This window comes from Mus caroli, unplaced genomic scaffold (genome assembly GCF_978045245.1).
Source record: "Mus caroli unplaced genomic scaffold, Mus_caroli_1 scaffold_14, whole genome shotgun sequence".
Lineage (NCBI taxonomy): Eukaryota > Metazoa > Chordata > Mammalia > Rodentia > Muridae > Mus > Mus caroli.
Genome location: NW_028227269.1, coordinates 9,346,048 through 9,358,854, shown reverse-complemented (window position 1 = coordinate 9,358,854; position 12,807 = coordinate 9,346,048). Strand labels below are relative to the sequence as shown.

At 37.8% G+C, this 12,807-nt stretch overlaps 1 long non-coding RNA gene across 1 annotated transcript in view; it reads left to right on the top strand.

Moving 5' to 3' along the window:
- The first annotated feature begins 291 nt into the window (after positions 1 to 291).
- The window catches only part of LOC147001097 (uncharacterized), a 36,723-nt gene continuing 24,207 nt past the window's right edge, over positions 292 to 12,807 (top strand). The window contains exons 1-2 of the long non-coding RNA XR_015045101.1: positions 292 to 476; positions 1,872 to 1,955. This is a non-coding gene — a long non-coding RNA (uncharacterized LOC147001097). The remainder of the gene's footprint in view (positions 477 to 1,871; positions 1,956 to 12,807) is intronic.

Sequence of the window (12,807 nt, the reverse complement as noted above, 5' to 3'; positions counted from 1 at the left end):
TTCAATAGGGATATTTGGTTCTCTGGAGTCTAACTTCTTGAGTTCTTTCTTTATTTAGGATGTTAACCCTCTATCAAACATAAGATTGGTAAAAATCTTTACCTAATCGGTTGGTTGCTGTTTTGTCCTATTGACAGTATCCTTCACCTTACAGAAGCACTTCAATTTTATGAGGTCCCATTTGTCAATTCTTGAACTTAGAGCATAAGCCATTGGTGTTCTGTTCAAAAATTTTTCTCCTATGCCAATAAGTTCAAGGTTCTTTCCCACTTTCTCTTCCTTTAGATTCAGCATATCTGGTTTTATGCAGAGATCCTTGATCCACTTGCACTTGAGCTTTGTACTGGGAGATAATGGGATAACTTGCATTGTTCTACATTCGGACTGCCACTTAAGCAAGCACCATTTGTTGAAAATGCTGTCATTTTCCCCACTGGATGGTTTTGGATCTTGTGTTAAAGGTAAAGTGACCAAAGGTATGGGTTCATTTCTGAGTCTTCAATTCTACTTCATTAATCTACCTGCCATCTCTGTGCCAATACCAGGCAGTTTTTAACACTATTGCTCTGTAGTATAGCTTGAGGCCAGGGATAATTATTTCCCCCAGAAGTTCTTATATTATTGAAAATGTATTTTGTGCAAATCAAAACAGCCCTGAGATTCCACCTCACTCCAGTCAGAATGGCTAAGATCAAAAATTCAGGTGACAGCAGATGCTGGCAAGGATGTGGAGAAAGAGGAACACTCCTCCATTGTTGGTGGGATTGCAAGCTTGTACAACCACTCTGGAAATCAGTCTGGCGGTTCCTCAGAAAATTGGACATAGTACTACCAGAGGATCCAGCAATACCTCTCCTGGGCATATATCCAGAAGATGTCCCAACCGGTCAGAAGGACACATGCTCCACTATGTTCATAGCAGCCTTATTTATAATAGCCAGAAGCTGGAAAGAACCCAGATGCCCCTCAACAGAGGAATGGATAGAGAAAATGTGGTACATTTACACAATGGAGTACTACTCAGCTATTAAAAAAATGAATTTATGAAATTCCTAGGCAAATGGATGGACCTGGAGGGCATCATCCTGAGTGAGGTAACCCAATCACAAAGGAACTCGCACAATATGTACTCACTGATAAGTGGATATTAACCCAGAAACTTAGGATACCCAAGATATAATATACAATTTGCTAAACACATGAAATTCAAGAAGAACGAAGACCAAAATGTGGACACTTTGCCCCTTCTTAGAAATGGGAACAAAACACCCATGGAAGGAGTTACAGAGACAAAATTTGGAGCTGTGACGAAAGGATGGACCATCTAGTGATTGCCATATGCAGGGATCCATCCCATAATCAGCTTCCAAACGCTGACACCATTGCATACACTAGCAAGATTTTGCTGAAAGGACCCAGATATAGCTGTCTCTTGTGAGACTATGCCGGGGCCTAGCAAACACAGAAGTGGATGATCACAGTCAGCTATTGGATGGATCACACGGCCCCCAATGGAGGAGCTAGAGAAATTACCCAAGGAGCTAAAGGGAACTGCAACCCTATAGGTGGAACAACAATATGAACTAACCAGTACCCCGGAGGTCTTGTCTCTAGCTGCATATGTATCAAAAGATGGCCTAGTTGGCCATCACTGCAAAGAGAGGCCCATTGGACTTGCAAACTTTATATGCCCCAGTACAGGGGAACCCCAGGGCCAAAAAGGGGGAGTGGGTGGGTAGGGGATTGGGGGTGGGTGGGTATGGGGGACTTTTGGGATAGCATTGAAAATGTAAATGAGGAAAATACCTAATAAAAAATAAATTAAAAAAAAGAAAATGTATTTCGATATCCTGTGTTTTTTGTTATTCCAGAAAAATTTGAGAATTGATCTATCTCTGTGAAGAACTGAGTTGGAGTTTTGATGGAGACTGCATTGAATCTGCAGATTGCTTTTGGTAAGACGGCCATTTTTATTATTTTAATCCTGCCAGTCCATGAGCATGTGAGATCTTTCCATCTTCTGAGATCTTCTTCAATTTCTTTCTTCAGAGACTTGAAGTTCTTGTCATACAGATCTTTCACTTGTTTGGTTAGTATCACATCAAGTTATTTCATATTATCTGTGCCTATTGTAAAGGGTGTCATTTCCCTAATTTCTTTATCAGCCCATTTATTCTTTGTGTAGACGAAAGCTACTGATTTGGGTTAATTTTGTATCCACCCACTTTGCTGAAGTTGTTTATCAGCTATAGAAGTGCTCTTGTAGATTGTTTTTTTGTCACTTATGATTCTATCATATCATCCACAAATAGTGATATTTTGACTTTCTCCTTTCCAAGTTGTATCCCTTTGATCTCCATTTGTTGCCTAATAACCCTGGCAAGAACTTCAAGTACTATATTGAATAGGCTGGGGGATAGTGGGCAGCCTTGTCTTGTCACTGATTTTAGTGGGATTGTATCAAGTTTCTCTCCATTAGGTTTGCTGTTGGCTATTGGCTTGATGTCTATTGCTTTTATTATATTTAGATATGGACCTTGAATTTGTGGTCACTCAAATACCTTTAGCATAAAGGGGTGTTGTATTTTGTCAGAGGCTTTTTCAGCATTTAATGAGATGCTCATGTTGGTTTTTTTTTTTTCTTTAGGTTTTTTTATATAGTGGATTACGTTGATGGATTTCCTTATATTGAACCATCTTTGTATCCCTGGGATGAATCCTACTTGATCATGGTGAATGATCATTTTAATGTGTTCTTGGATTCGGTTTGCAACAATTTTATTGAGCATTTTGCATCAATATTCATGAGGAAAATTGGTCTAAAGTTCTCTTTCTTCGTTGGGTCTTTGTGTGGTTTATGTATCAGTGTAACTGTGGCTTCATAGAATGTATTGGCTTCTATTTCTATTTTATGAAATAGTGTGAGAAGTATTAGCATTAGGTCTTTTTTGAAGGTCTGGTAGAATTCTGCATTAAAATCATCTGGTCCAGGGGATTTTTTGGTTGGGATATTTTTAATGGATTGCTTCTGTTAACTTAAGGGTTATGGAACTGTTTAGATGGTTTATCTGATCTTGATTTAGATTTGGTACCTGGTATATGTCTAGAAAGTCATCGATTTCATGTAAATGTTCCAGTTCTGTTGAGTATAAGCCTTTGTAGTAGGATCTGATAATTTTTTGAGTTTCTTCAGTTTCTGTTGTTATGTCTCCATTTTCCTTTCTAATTTTGTTAATTTGGATATTGTCTCTGTGCCCTCTGGTTAGTCTGGCTAAAGGTTTATCTATCTTATTGATCTTCTCAAAGAACCAGCTCCTGGGTTTGTTGATTCTTTTTGTTTCTACTTGGTGGATGCCAGGCCTACAGTTACTTCCTGCTGTCTACTCCACTTGGGTGTATTTGTTTCTTTTTGTTCTAGAGCATTCAGATGTTCTGTCAAGGTGCTAGTGTATGCTATCTCTAGTTTCCTTATGCAAGCACTCAGTGCTATGAGTTTTCCTCTTAGCATTACTTTCATGTGTCCCATAAGTTTGAGTATGTTGTGCCTTCATTTTCATTAAATTATAAAAAGTTTTTAATTTCTTTTTTTGTTCCCTGATCAAGTTATCATTGAGTACATAGTTGTTCAGCTTCCATTTTTATGTGGGCTTACTGTTGTGTTTGTTGTTATTAAAGACCAGATTTAGTCCATGGTAATCTGATATGATCCATAGGATTATTTCAATCTTCTTGTATTGGTTGAGGCTTCTTTTGTGTCCAATTATATGGTCAATTTTGGAGAATGTATCATGAGGTGCTAAGCAGAAGGTATATTCCTTTGTTTTAGAATAAAATATTCTATAGATATCTGTTTAATTCATTTGGGTCATAACTTATGTTAGTTTCACTGTGTCTCTGTTTAGTTTCTGTTTCCATGATCTGTTCATTAGTGAGAGTGGGGTTTTAAGGTCTCCTACCATTATTGTGTGAGATTCATTATGTGCTTTGAGCTTCAGTAATGTTTCTTTTATGAATGTGGGTGCCCTTGCGTTTGGGGGCATGCTCAGAACTGAGAGTTCCTCCTGGTGGATTTTTCCTCTGATGATTATGTAGTGTCCTTCCCTATCTTCTTTTGATATCTTTTGGTTGAAACTCGATTTTATTTGATATTAGAATGGCTACTCCAGCTTGTTTTTTGAGACTATTTGCTTGGAAAAAAGTTTTCTAGCCTTTTACTCTGAGGTAGTGTTTGTTTTTGTCACTGATGTATGTTTCCCGCATACAGCAAAATTCTGGGTCGTGTTTATGTATACAGCCTGTTAGTCTATGTCTTTTTATTGGGGAATGGAGTCCATCGATTTTCAGAGGTATTAAGGACAAATGATAGTTGCTTCCTGTTATATTTGTTGTTAGAGGTGGAATTACACTTGTGTGGTTCTCTTCTTTTGGGTTTGTTGTGGGATTAGTCTCTTGCTTTTTCTTGTGTTTAATTTTCCTCCTTGTGTTGGAGTTTTCCATCTATTATCTTTTGTAGGGCTGGATTCGTGGAAAGATATTGTTTAAATTTGGTTTTGTCACAGAGTATCTTGGTTTCTCCATCTATGGTAATTGAGGGTTTTGCTGGTTATAGTAGCCTGGGCTGGCATTTTTATTCTCTTAGGTTCTGTGTGACATCTTCCCAAGATCTTGTGGCTTTTAGAATCTCTGTTGAGAAGTTTGGTGTAATTCTGATGGGTCTCCCTTTATATGTTACTTGATCTTTTCAGTTACTGATTTCAATAGTCTTTCTTAGTTTTGTGCATTTGGTGTTTTATTATTATGTGACAGGAGGAATTTCTTCTCTGGTCCCATCTGTTTGGTGTTTTGTAGGCTTCTTGAATGTTCATGGGCATCTCTTTCTTTAGGTTAGGGAAGTTTTCTTCTATAATTTTGTTGAAGATGTTTGCTGCCTTTGAGTTGGGAATCCTCACTCTCTTCTATACCTATTTTTCTCAGGTTTGGTCTTTTCATTGTGTTCTGGATTTCTTGATGTTTTGAGTTAGGAGCTTTTTGCTTTTTGTATTTTGACTATTGTGTCAATGTCTTCTATGCCTGAGATTCTCTCTTTTACCTCTTGTATTCTGTTGGTAATGCTTGCATCTGTGACTCCTGATCTCTTTCCTAGGTTTTCCATCTCCAGGGTTGTCTCATTTTGTGTTTTCTTTAATGGTTCTATTTCTAGATCCTAGACTGTTTTTTTCAACTCCTTTACCTGTTTGATTGTATTTTCCTATACATTTCTTTTTTTTTTCATTTCATATTTTCCTTTTATTGGATTTTGTCTTTATTTACATTTCAATTGTTATCCTTTTTTCCAGGTATCCCCTCCAGAAACCCCCTATCCCACCCACCCTCCCCCTGCCTCTATAATGGTTCGACCCCACCCACCCACTCCCACCCTTGCGTTCCCTTACATTGAGGCATCGAAGCCCTCAGGCCCAAGGGCCGTTTTTCTCACTGATGTCCAACAAGGGCATCCTCGGCCACATATGTGGCTGCCATCTTGGATCCCTCTATGTGTACTCTTTGGTTGGTGGTCAAGTCTGTGGGAGCTCTGGGGGGTCTGGCCTGTTGACACTGTTGCTCCCCCAATGGGGCTGCAAACCCCCTCAGCTCCTTCAATCTCTTCTCCAACTCATCATTAGGGACTCTATGCTCAGTCCAATGGTTGGCTGCCAGCATCTGCCTCTGTATTTGTCAGGATCTGGCAGAGGTTCTCAGGAGACAGCCATATTAGGCTTTCGTCAGCAAGCACTTCCCAGCATTCACAATATTATCTGGTTTTGGATACTGTATATGGGATGGATCCCCTGGTGGGGCAGTCTCTGGATGGCCTTTGCCTCAGTCTCTGCTCCACACTTTGTCTCCATATTTCCTCCTGTGAGTATTTTGTTCACCTTCTAAGAGGCACTGAAGCATCCATACTTTGGTCTTCCTTCTTCTTGGCTTCATATGGTCTGTGAATTGTATCTAAGTATTCTGAACTTTTGGGTTAATATGCTCCACTGTGTTTATAGCAGTCATATTTATAATAGAAGCTGGAAACAAACCAGATGTCCCTCAACAGAGGAATGGATACAGAAAATATGGTATATTTACACAAGGAATACTACTCATTATTAAAAACAATGACTTCATGAAATTCACAGGCAAATAGATGGAAGTTGAAAACATCCTGAGTGATGTAACCCAGTCACAAAAGAACACACTCGTAAATGCACTCACTCGTAAATGGATATTAGCCCCAAAGTTTGGAATTTCCTGTATTTCTTTAAGTGATTTTTGTGTTTCCATTTTAAGGGCTTCTACCTATTTACTTGTGTTCCCCAGTATTTCTTTAAGGGAGTTATTTATGTCTTTCTTACAGTCCTCTATTAAATTCATGAGATAAGATTATAGACATGAATCTTGCTTTTCAGGTATGTTGGGGTATCCAGGCCTTGGTGTCATGGGAGAACTGGGTTCTGATGTTTTCAAGTAGCACTGATTTCCGTTGCTTATGGTCTTGACATTGCTTCTTGCCATCTGGTTATCTCTAGTGCTAATTGCCTTTGCTGTCTCAGACTAGAGTCTGTCCCTTCTGTGATACTGGTCATGTTAGAACTCCTTCGACTCTAGCTTTCTCTGTGATACTGTGGCTTTGTGATCCTGAGATCTTGGGTGTGTCAGTGCTCCTGGGAATTAAGCTGCCTCTGGGATCCTGAGATCCTGGTATGTCAGAGCTCCTGGAAGTCAAGCTTTCTCTGGACATTGTAGGAGTGGGTGCCAAGCCATCTGGGGTCTGCTCCAGGCAGAGGTTCAAACTGGAAGACTTATCTTGTTTTTTATTTGAGTCTGGTTCTTACTCTGTAGCCAAGGTTGACCTGGAACCTACTATGTAGCTCAATCTTGTCTCAAATTTGTGTCTACCTTCTTGCCTCAGCCTCCTGAATGTTGAGATTACAGGTGTGGAGCTTTATATTTGGCATAGTTAAATAAAAAAAATATCTCTTCATAAAAATGTCATTAGGATTTTGATAAAGATTTCATATGTTTTTCTATCACCTATGTATATATGTATGTATATATGTATGTATGTATGTATGTATGTATGTATGTATGTATGTATCTATCTATCTATCTATCTATCATCTTTGGGTAGTTTGCAATTTTTAACATATAAAGTCTTCCAATCCATCACCCCAAAATGTCTCTTGGCTTGTTTTTGTCTTAACTTCTTTCAGCATTTTAAAAAATAGTTTTCAATATATATATATATATATTTTATTTCTGTGGCTAAGCTCAGCCATAATATTTTATTCTTCTGGGTATATTTGTAAGTAAGATTGTTTTCTTAATTGATTGTTCCAATTGCTTTTTTGTTAGTGTAGAGAAAATGACTTATTTTCCTAATAATCATCTGGATATGCCTTGAATGTGAACCAATACGTGGGACCATATCAAATTAAGATGTCTCAGAATAGCAAAGAAAAATATTGATAGGATGAAAACCTACTGACCAGTAGAAAATATTTTAAGCCCTTTATCTGATAGGGGAGTAATAGACAAATTGTAGAAGAAAATTCCACAACTCCATAAAAATTCAAACAAATACACACAGCCTGAAGAATGTCTAGACGTAGATATGGTATATTCTATATGGGGTTCCAGGCTGGGTCTCAGGTCACCAGGCTTGGTCACAAACACGTTTACCCACTGTAAACTGACTTTCTTATGTGGCTTTTAAGAATCTGAATATAATAGATTTTTCTATATATATCCAGATATCAAGTCGCAAGATGCTATCACAATGCCATGATACTGTTCCAGCTGCTCCAGAAGATGGCTTTACTGATATTTATATAATAAAGCACCACTGAGCATTTACTTCAAATTCCCATTTTCTGCAAAAAAAAATTGTGACACAGACATTTATCCAGGATCTTTATGTGCACCTCCAGACATCAAGATATCAACATAGGAAATAATCCTGTTCACTATGGCACCCCGCTCTGATGTGTGGAATGGATCCTTACCCCCTGATGACAAGTGAAATTTGTACCCACCTTGCTATAACCAGACCTAAGTTGTTTACATATAAGATGCATGATCTTCTGAGAAGATAGTTAACCCCAGTTTTTCATTAAATTAAAATGTAAAAAATTCTAGATACCTGATCACCTTGAGTCTCTAAACAAACTTCCTTTACATTTTTCACTTGTTCCACTTATGGAGTCTTCTGCTAAGCTTTATGAAGTGTCTCTCTGTACCCTCGATAGGATGTTGTTTTAATCATGAATTGCCAACAAAATCCAAAGACATATTTGTTGAAAATTGTTCCTTGGAGAAGTACCATAAATTCCCACCTTAATGCACTGAATGCCTACAACCATCACATTTTGTCTGATATAAAATTTTACTACACTGAAATGGAACTTTCCACATGTCTTGGGCTAATCTGGATTTGAACAACAACAACAACAACAACAACAACAACAAAATCTTGCCTTGGTCTTCTAATTAATGAGATTAAAGGCACATGTCAAACTTGATCATATTTCTCACGGGTCCATTGTCTAGACATTTTTCTGGCCCTGCTTCTGATCAACAGTATGTTCTTTCTTTAGGGCACTGTCACAGAGTTCACCTTTACTCACATCTTTGTTTTGATGGAAATGACAATTATCTCTTTGCTAGTTCCATAAAAGCTGAATAGAAGATCATTCACACGAAGAGAGGATTAAGTATAAATGCTCAATAGTGCTACAATACCCTTATGGGCAGTGATTTGCTCTAACTTTAGTATAGCTTTCTTGTTACCAAGACCCTGAATTGTTAGAAACTGTGAATTTTTGGAAAGCAGATCAAACAGATTTGGCTTCTATTTCTCCTCCTTAGCTGCTTTCATTATACTGGGCTCTATCAGCTATTTCTACTATAGTAAGAATAAAAAAAGTCACATACAAATTTCTTTAAATGTGTATTTTTTTCCTACTGGAACTAGCTCACCAATGGGCATATATGAACTATACTGCTCTTCATAATATGTTGTTTGGACCAGAGACACACAGCTTAGTCAGTAAGGAAGGATCTGGGTTTAATCTCCAGAACAATGTCACTAAAACTCTGGTCATGGTGGCATGAAATTGTCATCCCAGCTCTTGGGAGGTAGAAATAGATAGACCCTTAGATTTGGTGGCCCCTCAGCTCAGCCAAATAAGTGAGCACCAGATCAATGAGTGATTCAGTTTCAATAAACAAAGTTTATGGCTTCTGAGAAATCACAGCTAAGAATTTCCATCCTCCACTCTGATGTGTTCACATCTTTACACACATAAAAAACACACAATAGCTTATCTTCATCTCACTACACTTTGTTGCTTCTAAAATTCAGATTTTTCTGTTTTTTTTTTTCTAAAAGTGCAATTTCAATGTATATTTATTTCCTTTTCATCACAGGGTCTTCATATTTGCTGAAGGAGAAAAAGTAAAATCAATTTTCTATTTAAAAACTCTGTTTCTTATTGCTAAGTTACTTAGTAAAATCATCATTTGCAATATGTCTAATCAGTAGTTAATGTTTTATGTGTCTGGAATAACAGACGATAAACGCTGTCAGATTGTGACTTTATTTTGGTCAAAGCCTATTATGACAGTTCTTCAGTCTCTAAAGGGGAGAATGACTCTTGGAGACACAGGGCAGATGATGTATCAGTTTAATATTAAGTGGGAATTTCTAGATTACTCCATCAATATGTTACACAGCAACTAAAGTAGGTTCAGAAACATAGTGTGAAGTAGCCAATCTTACTCTGAGAACAATTCACATTTTAAAGCAGGTATTAAGTTGTGTTATGTGTGATCTTTAACTATAAACCAACTAGGATTATACTCAAGAAATAGAGGCTAGAGGGATGTCTTAGCAGTTAAAAATGTACTGTTCTTACAGAGAACCTAAGCTTGGTTCTAAGCACCTAAAACAGGCAGCTCACAATCACCTATAGCTCCAGTTCCAGGGGATCTATCTGATGCCCTTTTAAGCTCCTACAGGCACATCTAATAAACAAGAACAGGCAGGCACAGACACAGATACACCATGAAGGAAAAGCAGCAAATTAAAAAAAAATACAGTGTGAATAAAACAAATAGGCATTAATTAATTTATTTGAAAACACATAACATGTCAGAAATTAGAGTTAAGATCATGGGTTTTGAACTCAAATATAGCCCAATTTAAAAACTCAGGTGCCAGGGGGCATGCCTAGCCTTAGGGGAAAAAGCTGAAGTGGGACAGAATGCCTAGCTGTAGGGGAACAGGCTGAAGTGGGACAGAATGTCACACACACGTCAAAAGATGATGGCCTTCATCCTTGTTGGAAAGTTAACTTTTTTCTGGGGTAAAAACGTAATTCTCTTACTGTTCTGAGCTTCACTATGCATTGGGGAAACAACTCTTTGTCTCTCTTATTATTTTCTTTATAACTATCTGTGCTTGAGTAAGTGCTGGAAAAATTAACTCTTACTTTGTAAACGGACTTTATAATTATTTGGCAATATTAATATATGTAGTATATATAGCAGTAGGGAATTCAGTAGAGGATTTATTGCTAAGGCTCCTTTCTCTCTCACCTGGAAGTCCCATCTCTCACTGTCCAGGTGAGAGGGAGGTTTAGAGGAATTAACTTTTAGTGAACCAGGAATAGATCATGCTTGCAGAAAGAAAAGCTTTTACACAAGCAAATATTCATAGAAACACACATTTTCATAAATATATGTACATATAGACATATCAAGACTGACCACCTGTTTTATCAACTCCACAAGTATTCACTCATACTTACATATTTACACCCATGAGCAGGATTCATTGAGCAAGCACCAGCACAGGAAGAACTCACTCATTCTGCAATAAAATAAGCTCCAACTGTTACTGCTAAGAGAAAGAAAATGTTTCCGCTTTGCTATTGAATGAAAGAAACCCAAGTCTGTAAGAAAAAAGCCCTATCCTTGTCAGAAAGAAGAAGCTCTGCTATTAAAGAACTGTCTCATGGCAAGAAAAGCCTGCCTGGTGTTGTTTTCTGCTCTGCTCTCTGATTCTGCTCTGTCATGTTATTGTCATTGTTCCTAGTTCTCTTCCTTTTTCAGGATACATGATCATGTGGTATTCCTAGCACCTTTTTTTTTTTTTTAAGGTTCACAAGTGCAAACATAAGTCAAATTATGAATTGAATTGAATAAAAAGTTACAGAAATAATGTTTACATGTGTTTCCACTAACACTAGTTATCCATCCCTTATCCATCACTAGCTTCACATGTTCATTAACCTCGGCAGGGCTGGGTCTATGATCTTGGGGCTTACAGAACACAGGGAGCTGGATATAGGCAGTGATCAGTCTCCATCAGAGTTGTGCTTGAGGCCTCCTGGAAGACCCTTGACATGGGAACCAGGCACCAGTGGGTCAAGTTCAGGGACCAATCAAGAGGGGTGGGCAGTGGCTTCGTAGCCATGAGGAGTCTTCACTCTGAAACTGGAGAGACTTGTGCTCACACAGCTGGTGGTACCATATGGGCTAGTGCTTGGGGTTATGTTTAACCATAAGTACAATCAGGAGATGAGTTTGGATGGACAGTTTCAGCAAATGGCACAGGGCCTCACCTGGAGAGTTCAGGCTGCTGTGTGTGTGTAGCCTGCTCTCAGAATTTCTTATTTTGTAAAAACTGACTACATTTAATAATAGGTACACATGGAAATTCAATATATTTTTTAAAGTATTGTAAAATATCTGATGTTCTAGCAAACTGTAGTGACCCCAGCTATGAAGTATTTCTTTTGTATTACAGTCCTTGGATTACCAGAGCTTTGAACCTTTTAACATGAGAATGTGGTCTGTGACCATCTTGCATTAAGATGGTAGGGAGGAGGGTATCCCAGCATGAAGCCTCACTGGTAAGGAATTGTGGGCAACAGATTAACCACTGTATCTACAAATCCTTTAATTAAAACATTTCCACAAACTGCAAAAAAATAAAAATAATAAAAAAAAGGAGTTTAAAACCAAAATTCGTATGTCTAAGTTAGCACAGTTTTGTCGAGAGGCAAATTGTCTGCCTTGAATCCCATTAGTATTGAAGTTTTGTATAGATAAACCAGACAGTATTTTATTTTCTGTCCTTGCACCTACAATAATTGTCCATACCAGTATTATGGGCTTTAGTTATCACATAATGGTTTCACAGCCATCCCAGAAAGAATTTCCCTGATTATAAATCTGTTTCACACCTGCTTTCTATCTTAGTACAATTAGCCCATGACACATGAAGATTTACAAAGCCCTAATTGCAGCCTTTATATTATAAAGGGCTCAAAATTTATTTGTATAAATTTATGAATTATATAGAATCACTATTAGGAATTACAAAATCATCAATTTGTCTACACGGCATCACTACAAGACAGTACATCTTTGTTGGTCTGCAGAAAATCTTTCCAATAAAGTGGGAAAATGCCCAGAAATTATTAGAACATTTAATAATAACAGGAAAGGCATATCAGCTGCAGGAATAAATCCTGAGATGAGATTCTAAAGGGCTTGCAATTCAGCATTTACCCATTACAGACTATGCAAAAATAGTAGGCCATCTCCAGGAAAGTCACTTGCTAGACTTTATCTCTCCTAGATGGCTCCTGACACTCAAGTGCCAACTTTCTATTGTTTAGGATTGACATTTGGAAACATGTCATACTGAGTCTTTATTGTTTCCTCATTTGCACAATGGGGTAATAACAGGATATATCTTCATATGTTGAG